General features: G+C 37.4%; 1 pseudogene; it reads right to left on the bottom strand.

Annotated features, from left to right (window-relative positions):
- Positions 1-1,083: 1,083 nt before the first annotated feature.
- LOC126022193 (SH3 domain-binding protein 5-like) lies at positions 1,084-5,329 on the bottom strand (annotated as a pseudogene).
- Between the last annotated feature and the right edge of the window lie 9,112 nt (positions 5,330-14,441).

The raw sequence follows: 14,441 nt of genomic DNA, 5'->3' as shown, positions 1-14,441 counted from the left end.
TAGAGAGAGAGAAAGAGAGAGAGAGGGACACATCTATATATAGAGAAAGTATTAAATGTCTGCCCCAAAGCAGGCAGGAGAAATTGGGAGGGAAACCGGAAATTGTTGGTGGGAAATGTTTATGGGTGGAGGATGGTGCACACTGTAAGAGTGAAAATTAATCATGAAGAATTTTGTGATCATGGAATTTAAATAAAAAGACCACACATGCACATTTACCTAATCTTAACTAAACCTGAATGCTAACCTAGAATGTTGGTTTTACCAATGATTGCTTGATTTATTGATACAGAGATTAATAGCTCTTGTCATGATTTGCTAGGGGTTTTTTGTTTGTTTGTTTGTTAGTTTTTTGCTTTTTAGGCCAAATCCTATGAAGGTCAGAGGTTAATCCTGGCTATGTGTTCAGATATTGAACACCGGGGATCTAATAAAGGTCTGTCCTGGATCTGCCACATGCAAAGTAAATGTCCTACCACTGTGCGATCACTCTGACCCCGATTTGCTAGTTTTCTAGCAGAAAGTCCTCTAACTAATATGGTCCAGAGAGGGATGTTGTGTGGCACATTCTGAGGTAACAGGAATTCCCTTAATTTATAAGGTCCAGAGAAGGAGGCCTCCTGAAAATAACCATCTGTTGAAGTTTTACTGAGAGCTAGCCACTTACTGACCATGTCACCAAAACTACATTCCCCAATATTGTCAACCCACTTACCTACTTCTGCATATCTGCTTTGGGAGGATGCATCCCATGATTTAAAAGGACTGTGCTTTGCACTCTGAAGCTTGAATTAAGTTTAGTCACCAGGGGCAATGAATTACTCCTGACTTTAGCTTTGCCAAGTGCTTCCAGACTTGCCAACATGGTTGAACTTTTTTCCATCATCTACTACTCTGAATAAAGCAACCAGCCCAGAAGTTCTTACCCAGAAAAAATATCTTTGGCACCCCAGGGTCACTGAAACTCCATTAGTGCAGTTGAAAGCCAATGTATATGATTTGGCACACATTCAATGATTCATTGTCACAATGATCTCTATACAATTTTGGGTATAAACAGCTATAAGCACTTATGACAGAGTCTCAGGCACTCTGCATTATGTTTCTTTTAGCCAAGATGCCTTCTGTTCCCTTGGGCACTAGAGAGAAAGTTGCTTCCTCCTCTTCTCCAGAGCCTGCCCCTTAGAGGACATGCTTCCTTCACTCTTGCCACTGTCACTACTGTTGCTGGGCCCCTGACTGTTGTTGGCTTTGGCATTCCTGTAATTTTCAGGACGTTCTGCCCTGTTTCCTAGTCCAACCTCATATTTCAGAGAGGAGGCCCCACTGCATTCTCTGCAAGCCCCCAACACTGGGAACATCACTTCAAACTCCAACAGGGACACAGGGCTGGGCCGGTCCAGGCTGCCTGACCTTAGGGTCACAGGGAACTGCTCTGAGGGTCTCTTCAGTCCTAAACTAAAACTGGTCACTGACTGGGTTTCGGAGTCATCTTCAGACACGAAGTTGGTACGGTTGTCATCCTCAAAAGTCTTTTAAGTCACAGAAACTGCATGCAGTTCAGGGTTGCGCAGCCATGGACCCTTCACAGACAAGCTGCCCTCAGCCCCATGGAACTGGATCACTGACATTCGTGGATCTCTTCTGAGATCATCTCCAGGTTCTTTTCAGGGCTGTCTTGTACTTGCCATTCTCCAGAGCCAGTTTGGCCTACAGTTTGTCTTCATCATGTGCTCCAATTTTACAGAGCACTTTGCCTTGAGTTCAAAATAAGGCTGGGACTTGTTGATAGCGAGCTTGAGTTTCTTCTGTAGCATATGACCCATGGCTGCGTTGTACCTGGCTGTCGTCTTCATATACACCAGCTCATTGGCTTGGTCTTGGTCTGCTCAGCTTCCATGGCTCTCTAGGCTGCGTGCTTTAGCATCTCCTGCCAGGCTGAGTCAAACTGTCATTTTTCATCTTCCAGCAGCTTCTACTCAGCCAGCGAGATGGTCTCCTGGGCAGCCCAGAGCTGCTCTCGGTGACCCTCTGCAAGTAGCTTTCTGTGCTTCCAGCTGGGCCTGCCTCGCCCCCCACCCCCCTGCCACGGTGCCCTCCAGGAGGGCTTTGAGTCTTCCATAGCCTTGCCAATCTTCTTCACCAGATCTTCTAGTTTCAATGTAGACCCCACCAACACAGAGAAATAAATCTTCTGTGTCTCCTCAAGTTCAGTCTCCCATATGTTGATATCATCTGTGGACTGATTTAACTTCTAAAGTTCTCCTTGGATGCAGGGTCCACCTCTTTCTCCTCCTCCAGGTCCTGGATCCATCCATCTCCTCCTCCTTCATCTCCTGCTTCTCCTCCAGGTCTCAGGTAGATGGCAGAACCTTGGCCTGCTCCTTTGAGCTACTCCACTAAATGGAAATTATTATGCTGAGTGAATGGTTTGTAACCATTGTGCTTCAATAAAGATATCATTAGGAAAAATATCAAGAAATATGAGGTTTCAGTTTTAAGATATTAAACTTAGAAAGTGAAAAAAAATATAAATTCTAAAGAACACCCACAACATACTCACCATGTTCAAACTGTGGTCCATATATGCAATGGAATAGTATGATCAGGAAAATGAAGTCATAAATGTTTCTGTACATGGATGGACAACATGGAAGCTATTATGCTAAGTGAAATAATCAGAGGGTGAGAGACAGACATGGAATAGTCTCACTTATCTATGGAATTTAAGAAAAATAAAAAAAGATATTATGGTAATAATACCCAGAAACAATAGAGATGAAGGCTGGAAGGTAAGGTGAAGCTCACCACAAAGAGTGGTGAGTGCAGTTAGAGAAATAACTACACTGACAACTACCATGACAATGTTAATGAGTGAGAGAAGTAGAATGCCTGTCTTGAATACAGGTGGGAATGGGGGAGGATAGAGATGAGGGGCATTGGTGGGGTTGCCTTGCCAAAGAGGGGTGTTCTTTATATGACTGAAACACAACTACAATCATGTTTGTAATCATGGTGCTAAAAGACATCATTTAAAAAATTAAAAAAATTAAAACAAACTAACAAAAATGCCTCATCAAAGCAGGAGGGAGCAGGTGAATGGCACTGTGGGCTTTGGAGCATCCAGAGAGGGCTCACCAAGTCCAGGACCTATGGAATCCACCGAGGGATGCGGAACAGTGTGAGACAGGCATGCCTTTTGAGGGTGGTGGCTGAACACACCCCAGCAAATGGGTTTATTACATCTGGGGTTTACTGTCCCCCAATTCCAACACGACTGGAGCCATAGTTGGTCAGGCCAACTCAACATCACAAGAGGCACCTGAAGAAAAGAGAGGCCTGGGTGGTGGTGAAATATCCAGGTCACTGTAATGTCATTGACCACTCAGAAGTCCTGGCTTAAAAAATGCAGGTTATGAATGCCCTCTACGTAGATGCCAGGTTCACAGTCTGTGTAAGTATAAAGGACCAATTTGCTTGAGTCAGGAGCTTACTCTGGACCCTTTTATGCTGAGAGATACCTTCATCCTGGGTAAGAGATTCTGAGTTGGCTGCTTTTTTCAGAGTAGTGAAGTTGCTGCTGACACTGTATGACCAGGTTCACACCCTTTGTAGACTAGTTTCATGACGAGGTATGGAAGCAATAACTAGTTCCAATCTGAGAATTCGACCCAATGAAAGGGCTGGTAAACTGAGGTAAACAGGGGTCAGAAGTATGTCTCCTTATCTTCTTGTTTGAGAATATGGAGCTGTTGTCTCCTGTATATACCCCAAAATATTGAGATGTAGAACTCTGGTGTTCTAAAGGGTGTCTAAAAAAGTGAAGGCTGGGATATTTGTTAAAGACATTTTCTAAGTTTCCATACACTGCACTTTTGGGGTGGGAAGGATGAATGCTAGTTGGGTAATTCAGATGTGTGTGATGGTAGCAGACTCAGAAAATAAAAGAGGGGTTTTTGGATGTGGAAGAGAAGGTTCTGTAGTGTGAGCCCTATCCTGCCAGTCAATGGAACTTATTCTGAGAAAATTGCATGTGAAGAAAAGTTGGTTGCTCTTATATTTAGATCAACAAGGTGTTCAGTTTTCTATAAACTGTAATTTGTTAAATAGAAGACACTATTTAAGAGCTATGTTGCATTATTATTTCTTAGAGGAAGTTGAACCTAAACGCTAGGAAAAGGAAGTAGGCTGGTATGGCTAAGCTGCTAAATAGAAGCAATGAAGTCTGTTATGTGAGTAATAGTGTTAAGGCTACTTTTGTTTACTATCTTCAAGTTGTCACATATTTGGAACACACTATCGTCCCTATTTTTGATTAGCATTTCTAAAATAAAGGAAAGAGCAACTCCATTTCAAGTTGTTGGTTAATTCTGTATGTGGAAGTCATTTGTAAACTTTGTCATATTGTAGTGTTTGCTCCTTTTTTTTAATAACTGAAACATGTATCCTAATTACATAGTGATTCTATACTTGTATCAATACCTCAAGCATAATTAAAACAGCTTATGAAAAATAAAATTTTTCATCGAACTTGAAAACAGGTCAGGTGTGATCTAGCCTTGTGACTTATGGTATGGGCCACATCCTATTATTCTCTCGGAGCTCCAATCAGTGCCTTCAACCAGCTCTTCTCCTTGTGGAGGTGAAAAATGTCTAATTTTTAACTTAGCAAACTTTATAGAAAATTGTTGATTTTCTTTGGAATCTTTCTTTTGAGAAGACCCTTCTCATAATCTGAGAGCTTTCCTGCATTCTTCTCCCTTTCCCTCCTCTAAATAACTTCTTTTCTGAAAGGCTGCTTGATCTCTGCTCTTGATTCCAATTTTGACTGCTTGAGGACAAAAACCTGAGTGGCTGCAGTCTATGGTGCTGTAACCAAGCTTTGTATTTAGCAGCAAATCTCTGCTGGGGGAAAAGTGTATGACTAAAGAAGGTCTTCTGAGTGCTTAGTGATATGTCATAGGTTTTCTGGGTAACTTATGGAATACTTCAATTGTCTTCAATGAGTAAGCCAATATATGGTGGAGAGAGAAAATATCCTGACATCCAGCCCAAGCAAATTTATTCATCCAGGGAAAGGGCCTGTGGACATTAGGAATTGTAAAGCATTGATAGGGACTATATGATACTTGCCTGGTTTGGATGCTTGGTTCCTTTTAGATTTCCCAGCAGCCATTGGGTTATGCCTGAGTTTAGTGTATCTTTATGGTATGGGAACTTCATCCCAATATCTTCTTCCCAACACTTCTCGAAGAAATCTAACCTTAGATTGGAGCAAGGAATTTCTCTTCATAGGAAACATTGCTTCTATACATGTTCCCAGGTTCATTGCCTATCCTTTCTAAAAGAGATTTCAGACATTTTCAGAAATTTCAGAAAGGAGACAATAGTGATGTAAAATACCTTCATTGGGATCAGAAAGACAGTAGAGTATAGTACAGTAGGTTGGGTGCTTCGAGGACCAATATAACTTGGATCCCTGACATCTCATAGCAGCCAAGTCCAACCTGGAATGGTCTTTGAGTGACAAGCACTGAGCACTACTGAAACCAAATATACACATGCATTCATGCACCCCTCACATGCACACACACATAAGTACTGACACTAGTGTACCTACACATAAGAGGGGTCCAAAAGAGAGAGGAACAATTTGAGTATGCATATCATTTTGAGAAGTAGAGAAGCAAATTCTTAATATGTACAAACAGCCCACATTGAGATGTGGGTAACCCCCAAGATAGGGCATGGATCATGTGCCTTTGGAATATTAGTTGTAGAGTTGCCTCCTCCCACTTTACTCTCCCAACACACATGGACTTGAATAAAGTCAAGGAGAGAGCTTGGAACTATTGATAGCCTTTTTCAAGTTCTTTTCATAACCTTTGTTGCTGTCCTGGAAAACTCTCCTCTCAGGGGATTCAGCCTTCTTTGGGCTTTGCATCTCTGCATCTCAGTTGGTTTCCAGACTTCTCAGAAGGGTTCCTGCATCTCAAAGAATTGTATAATGCTTTGGGGCTGCTTTAGATCAGAGACACTGATTTTTTTCCAATACACAATCCAAGAATCTCTCCTGTCTGCCTGTCTGCAACAAATCCAAAACTTTAATTTTTAAATATACTGTGTCTCTTATCTGTACTAGAAATAACATGAAAAATGAACCCTGGATAGCTTTTGGCATCTGACTCAAGACAAAAACTAACATGACACCAAGTTTCAAAGCCTTTTGATTTCTTCTCAATAAAATGTTTAGCCTAAGTCCATCTTTGATCACATACTATTTCTGAATAACTATTCCTAGAATTTGTTATACTTTTAACTTATGGACTGCATGGGATGTTCTACTTATATGTGTGTGTGCCAATTATGCTTCAGTTTTACCAAAAACATTTAGAAAACAGAATCTAATGTTTTCTATGATATATAACCCCATGTATAATAATTAATAGATGTAGACAGACAATATAGTTCTCAAACTTTGATAAAGGCATGTTCATTTCAGGGCTAGAGTAAATGGCACAGTGGGTAGTTCTTTTGCCTTAAACAAGATTAATCACTGGCATTCTATATGGTCTCCCAAGCACACAATATTCAACACCATTGTGTGTAGCCCCCAAACAAACAAACTATTAGGGGATAATTTATAAAATAGATATTATAATAATTTAGATATGTGATAGATGCTTGTTAAGCCCTTCTTCAATCCCCACCTTGACCAGATATGCTTGCTAAGCCTTTCTCCACCTTGCCTTTTGGATCTTCCTTGATCTGGAATTTCACCTTGAGTTATAAATGGCCTGCTGCCCTGGTGACCATTAGCCAATGCCTCTCCTAAGAGAAGTTTGACGTATTTGGGCCTTATTTGGGAAAGAACAAGCTTGCCATCTGATTGGACATTGTATTTGAACCTGGAATAGGGATTGGCCTTAGGTTCCTTGAACTTATAAAAGATACCTCCTTAGACTACCCAGGAATGCTTTTGCATTCTCTGAGGTATGTTTCATGGTCTTTATTGAGGTAATGGCCTTTTCCTGAATCCTGGGCTTCCCCCTTGAGTCCCGTGGCTGTCCCAAACCTTGGGCCTCCCCAGGCCCTAGGCTTTTATGCTCCCCTTTTAACCTTGGGCCCAAGGGCTGTCTTGGATTTCAGGCCTTTATTTGGGCCCTAGTTTTTCTCGGCCCTTTAATACAAACAAACAAAATGATCAATGAAAATAAAACTTCTCTATAAATGTGTATAATTAATTAATAGTCCCTATACCACAAAATAATTTAAAAATATCAGTTTTTTAAACATGATATAATAATTATTAAAAGTAAATTGATTTCAAGGTGAATTTAACAGTCATGTGCAATGATGGAAACAATTTTCTCAGTGTAACAAAAAGACAAGAGCAGAAACAACAGTAGAGAGGATGGGTATTTGTCTTGCACATTGAAGACCTGACTCCAATTCTTGGCATCCTATATGGTGCCCTGATTTCCATCAGGAGTATTCCCTCAGTGGAGACCCGGTAGTAAACCATGAACATCACCTGAAAGGCTTGGTAGTCCAGATGCTGCTCCGATGTGGAGAAATGAAGAGGCAGTCACTCAGGCAAAAGCTCTAGTGGGTTCTTTATTCTGGCTGGCCAGGGTCAGAGCATTCCAGAAAATAAGGTAATGACCTTAGAAACAGCCTGCCCGAAATGACATAGAGCCTGGCACACATGCCCCTATGAATCTGATCATTCCCAATATAATTCTTAAAATTACAGCAAGCTTCAGACCAACACCCTGGGTTTCCTTATGCAAGTATCTGGCTTCAGTCTCTGCTGTCAGTGTCTGGGTTTCCTTCACTTTTTAGTAAGCAAACATATTATGCTAATATATGACTTCAGCCTTCTTGCAATAACATCCATCTCTTTGCATCAGGCAAACAGCTTTATTCTTTTAGCTTTGTTTCCCCATTCTTTTTTAGGACCTACTCACATAGACCAGAAAATGGGATAAATGATAAAAAGTGGAAGAGACCCTAATCTATTCACCAATTAATAGTCATCTAATTTTTCTGGCTCTGCACAGGAGGTACCACATTGTTGGATGATATACATAGAATGATCCCTGAGCAGAGAGAAAGAGAATGAGCCTAGGGCACTGCCTAGGATGACCCCAAAAGAAAACAAAAATGATGGCTATTCAAGTTCAATTTTTTTCATAGTATAAAATACACATGCCAAAATATCTTCTTTAATGATAATATAGAGTAAGTGAAATAGATTATTAACTTCAATTTTTGAGATTTGACTGTATGGCAATATACTAGTATTATTTTAACTTAAATTATATCTGTAAATATAAGGGAGGTAATTTCTTCTTGCTTCCTACTCTTAATTCTAAGATAAATCTCTAGTTTAGATGATGATTGTGGAAGATGAATCATTCATTGAAGAGTATATTAGTTGGATGTTGTCAAATTAAATTATTAGTAAATATTTATATTTCCCAGATATTGTATTATTAACAAGAAATAGAGCCACTAGAGTAGGAAAATGGCAACATGGCCAATTTTTTTCTTGATGTTAGATCACATTTCTAAATTATCTCTATTCATATCTATCTTTTTTATAGACCTCATTTTATATTATGCATTAGCCATCCTAAACTACATCTCTGGATAAGTTAAAATTCATATTAATCTATTCTCTATATAAAAACTAAAGTAAACATTCTAAATTATAGAAATATTTGCCATTCTGCGCTTTAAAATATCTGGAAGCATATTCTTCAACACAAGTAAAATACCTTTTTTTAGAAATGAAGTACACTTCTATATTTCCCATCTAAAAATTTTATTTAAAGAAAATTTATCCTATTTTTGACTTAGTTTATCATAATAAACTAATAATTTATTTCCAATAAGTGAAAGCAATGTTATTGATAAAATAGGAAAAATAAATGATAAAAATAAAAGAAAGAAAGAAAAATGATAATGTATAGTAGCAAGCACATTTGGTTTCTTTAAGTCTCCAATGAAGTCATTAACACGATGATTAATCAATTAATTAATTTCATTCATAAGGAATTTATGAAATAACATAATACATTAATAAAATGGCAGAAGCTTTAGTAACTCTTGTGAACTGCCCATTATGTTAAATTGGGCTTGTGGGGCCCTGAGTTCTGAACAACGAATGAGGGATGGCATTTTGTAAAGGACCACATATTAGGTTTCTCTTTCTCAAGCCTAAATTTCCATTACCACCGCCTCAAACTATCTGGCCATACCAGGTAACCTATCTGGAAAGCAAACAAGGAAGCAGTAGAAAGTTATCCTAGACAATGATAAATCATCTCAAAGATCAGCAGAAGCTAGAACTTCCTTATCCCCTCCCAATATAAATTGGCTTGTCATCTCTGGTCATCTCTGGCCAAGTTCATATATGAAAACCAAATGAAATACAGTTCTAAATTAACTTCTCTTAATCTAGTCTCATAAGAGAGTATAATCAGATTTTACTAAAATGTACTTTCTTATATAGTCATTCATTTATAACAGAGATAAAAATTTAAAGAAAATGTTTTAACAAGTCCTGTTAAATTAGAATGAACTGAGAAAATATAACAAAAGGCAATAAGACAAATAGATCAAGTAACTCCTGCAAAATAAAAGAGGAACCAGAGATATAGGACAGTGGGTAGGACATTTGCTTTGAGAATAACTGACCTGGGTTTGATCTCTAGCATCTCTTATGGTCTCCTGAGCCTCCCAGAGTAACTTCTGAGTGCAGAGTCAGGAGTAAACCCTCTGTACTGCCAGGTGTGGCACCAAAACAAACAAAAAAAGAATCTAATAATAATGTACTTTATAAATATAATGGACTGAATTTTTGTTTTAAATATATTTAACAGCTGAAATTATGAGTCAGAAATTCTTTTCTAAAAGAAATTATTTTATGGTTTATTCCATGTTTTATTGTTGATTATTACAGCAATATAACCAGGTTAAAAGAGTGATTCAATAAACAATGGACTTTGCCCACATATTAAATCAATTTTTTAAATCTATTTCAATTTTGATACTAATATCTTCATCAACTTCTATTATATTTGCTAGCATTTTTAAGTTGTTAATGCTTTTGTAATTATTATTTGTTTTGATTTTGAAACTATTACTCATTGATTCTATAGTCTTTCAATCTCCAACATTGCAACCAATGATGTAGTTATGATTTCATTATATTTTTATTAATCTGTCTAAGGTTTCATTTATTTAATAATTCATGCTTAATAGATAACGTTAATTATACTCTATTTATCAAAATAATTGAAGAAAATTTATACTGTTGATAAATACTTGAATAAATTATTTATTAGAATATGTATTTGTTTAAAAATTTAAATTATAGAGGTTAGAGACGCAGTATAATGGATAGGGGATTTTCCTTGTTTGTAGCCATTTCAAGTAAGATCCCCAGCATGGTATTCGAATTCTACCAGGAGTGCTTCCAGTAGTAAACCCTGAGCACAGGTAATGGCTCCCAAATAAAAACAAACAGAATAAATACAAGTAAAATAAAATTTCCAGAATATTTAAAGAGTGCACATAAAAATAAGGATTTTATCCCAATGAATTAATATTAGTGAATCATTTAATGCTAGCAAGTAGATCAAGAGCAACCATGTGAGAAACATTTGAAATAAATTAAAGATTTTTTTATGGATAAATATGTTCACATAGAAAGAAGTCAATAAACTTTAGATAAAAGGTATAGAGAAAATGTCTATAGCAATGTAGTATTCTTTTGAATTCCTTTTCTAAATTGCATCCCAGAGAATTCTCATGGAAAAAGACATATATGTATACATATACATATTTATAAATATTGAAATTTAATATAGTAATTATTTCCCATAATTTTGAGGCTTAGAATTCCCACAGTATGCTGACTACAAGTTAGGAGTACAAAATAATTATGGATGGCTTAACTCAAGACTGAGTTTAAAGACTTAAGATTTGCCTGGTGGAGCCAAAGATAATTTCCATAGTAAAATTTTAGTTCAAGGTAGAAACACTGAGAACCAGGATTTACTGTGTCTCAGGTCACTAAAAGATGGATCCTAGAGCAAGGAGAAGTAACTAATTTGTATTTCTGCCATCATTTTCTCCATTTAAGTCTTTAACATATTGTATGATACCCATCAGGATTATTAAGGGAGATTTTATGCAGTCAATTGAATCAAATGCTAATCTCAGAGCTATTCCTCACAAGCCTGCCATAAAATTATGGCATACAATTATGCTATAAAAGTATGATTTACTAGATATCTAAGCATAGTTTAGACCAAGTTTGTATGTAAAATTAATTGCCACGCAAATAAAATAAGATAAAGTACAGAAACATGAAATATGCAAAAAATCAGGACACACTTATTATAGATATCTAGTGGATAGCATGGGGATGAAAGAAATAATGATGATTAGAAGAGGAAAAGAAGATAATAAGGTGAATGACTGTGGGAAGTGGAAAGCCTGTGTAGAGTACAGGTGGGTGTGCGGTGGGGAGGAGGGAAATTTGGAACATAGGTGATGGCAACGTTGCACTGGTGAAGGGGGATGTTCTTTACATGACTGAAACCCAACTACAATCATGTTTGTAAACAAGGTTTTTAAATAAAGATATTAATTATCTAAAACTATAAAGTAAAAAAGAGGATTAGCCTAAGGCTTTCATGATCTCCTTTACTAAACTCAAGTATAATCAAGCACTCAAAGCCCTCCTGAGCAAAATGTAGTTGAAATCAATTTTCTGTACTGCTGATATTTCTGATTTATTATTATTATTATTAGACAGAGGCAGAGTGTTTGAGTTGTTTCTTTAGTATGTGTGGTTTTGTGTAGTTTGACTTTGCCTGTGTTATTTATTTGAGTTCGTCATTTATAAAAATATGTGATTGTGTCCATGAGATTGAGTCTAGACAAAGCATGGACGGAAGATTAAAAAAAAGAACAAAAACAACCAATGCAGCTGTGAATGGAAAGAAAAAAGGTAAATTTGTTCACTGCTGCTGGGAATGTTAATGCTTGGGAAGAAAGAACAATATGGATTTTTTGTTTTTGGTTTTGAGGTCACACCGGGCAGCCCTCAGGAATTACTCCTGGCTCTACGCTCAGAAATCCCTCCTGGCAGGCTCAGGAGATCATATGGGATGCTTCCGCATGCAAGGCAAGCGCCTTTCCTCCATGCTATGTTTCCAGCCCCAGATATTTCTTTAAAAAAAAAACAAACAAACTAAGAATTGAGTTTCCATATTACTCTATTCTGTTCGTCAAACCTCTATTCTGAAAATACATTTGCACTTTATTGTATATTGCAACTATTGACAATAAACTAAATCTGGAAGCAGAGTGTCCAAAACAGATGATTAAATCTGAATAACAAAACTATATTATATACACACATCTATATTACTATATATAAACTATATACATATATTTCATATAGAGACATATATATGAAACTCTTCTCATATAAGAAAAGACAAACCCATGCAATTCTCTGCTACAGAGATGAAACTGGAAAATATAATGACTCAGTCAGAAAGAGAGGGACAAAAATAGAAGGATCTCACTTATCTGTGGATAATAAAGTAACAAAACGTAAGAACCATTTTACCATGGTAGAGAAAATGAGATGGGGAAGGAGACACTAGGTTGATTTTGGAGGGAAATAGACACTCTGGTGATGAGGGAGGTGATGGAAAGTTGCATGCATAAAGCCCTATTATTAACAGTATCATAAATGAAACTGAATAAATAAATTTATTTTAAACAGCTGGTCATCAGCGTTATTTGCCATGGTCCATAAACTGTAAAAAATGTCAGTGGCATTCTCTACATTTTCAATCATATCCAAAAGGACACTTCACATTTCTAATACTGAATTCAATTAACATCTCTGGGCCTCTTCATAGTGAGAAAAGGCAAAGACTTAGACAAATTCACTGCTTTTTTTTTTTTTTTTTTTGGTTTTTGGGCCACACCCGTTTGACGCTCAGGGGTTACTCCTGGCTATGTGCTCAGAAATCGCCCCTGGCTTGGGGGGACCATATGGGACGCCGGGGGATCGAACCGCGGTCCGTTCCTTGGCTAGCACTTGTAAGGCAGACACCTTACCTCTAGCGCCACCTTCCCGGCCCCCAAATTCACTGCTTTGACTAGTGCTTTGAATGTTCATTACAAAGAAAAAAGTAAAATTATTTTCTTTCCTTAAAAAGAAGATAAAATAATTAACTGTTTGTATTTATTTAGGCATATCGTTAAATAGAGTGAGGAACACACATGGTAGTTTGTATTTTGCGGAATCCTTTTTTTTTTTTTTTTTTTCCTTATCAAATGCTTTCTCTGCATCTATTGATATGATCATGTGATTTTTATTTTTCTTGTTGTTGATGTTGTGTATTATATTGATAGATTTACAGATGTTAAACCATCCTTGCATTCCTGGGATGAAACCTACTTTTTTTTTTTTTTTTTTTTTTTTTATTTAAACACCTTGATTACATACATGATTGTGTTTGGGTTTCAGTCATAAAAGGAACACCACCCATCACCAGTGCAACATTCCCATCACCCAAGTCCCAAATCACCCTCCTCCCCACCCAACCCCCGCCTGTACCCTAAACAGGCTCTACATTTCCCTCATACATTCTCAATATTAGGACAGTTCAAAATGTAGTTATTTCTCTAACTAAACTCATCACTCTTTGTGGTGAGCTTCCTGAGGTGAGCTGGAACTTCCAGCTCTTTTCTCTTTTGTGTCTGAAAATTATTATTACAAGGGTGTCTTTCATTTTTCTTAAAACCCATAGATGAGTGAGACCATTCTGCGTTTTTCTCTCTCTCTCTGACTTATTTCACTCAGCATAATAGATTCCATGTACATCCATGTATAGGAAAATTTCATGACTTCATCTCTCCTGACAGCTGCATAATATTCCATTGTGTATATGTACCACAGTTTCTTTAGCCATTCATCTGTTGAAGGGCATCTTGGTTGTTTCCAGAGTCTTGCTATGGTAAATAGAGCTGCAATGAATATAGGTGTAAGGAAGGGGTTTTTGTATTGTATTTTTGTGTTCTTAGGGTATATTCCTAGGAGTGGTATAGCTGGATCGTATGGGAGCTCGATTTCCAGTTTTTGGAGGAATCTCCATATCGCTTTCCATAAAGGTTGAACTAGACAGCATTCCCACCAGCAGTGGATAAGAGTTCCTTTCTCTCCACATCCCCGCCAACACTGTTTATTCTCATTCTTTGTGATGTGTGCCATTCTCTGGGGTGTGAGGTGGTATCTCATCGTTGTTTTGATTTGCATCTCCCTGATGATTAGTGATGTGGAACATTTTTTCATGTGTCTTTTGGCCATGCGTATTTCTTCTTTGTCAAAGTGTCTGTTCATT

Source organism: Suncus etruscus, chromosome 11, assembly GCF_024139225.1.
Source record: "Suncus etruscus isolate mSunEtr1 chromosome 11, mSunEtr1.pri.cur, whole genome shotgun sequence".
Classification (NCBI taxonomy): Eukaryota; Metazoa; Chordata; class Mammalia; order Eulipotyphla; family Soricidae; genus Suncus; species Suncus etruscus.
The sequence above is the reverse complement of the archived record's forward strand: the minus strand, read 5'-3'. Positions and strand labels throughout refer to the sequence as shown.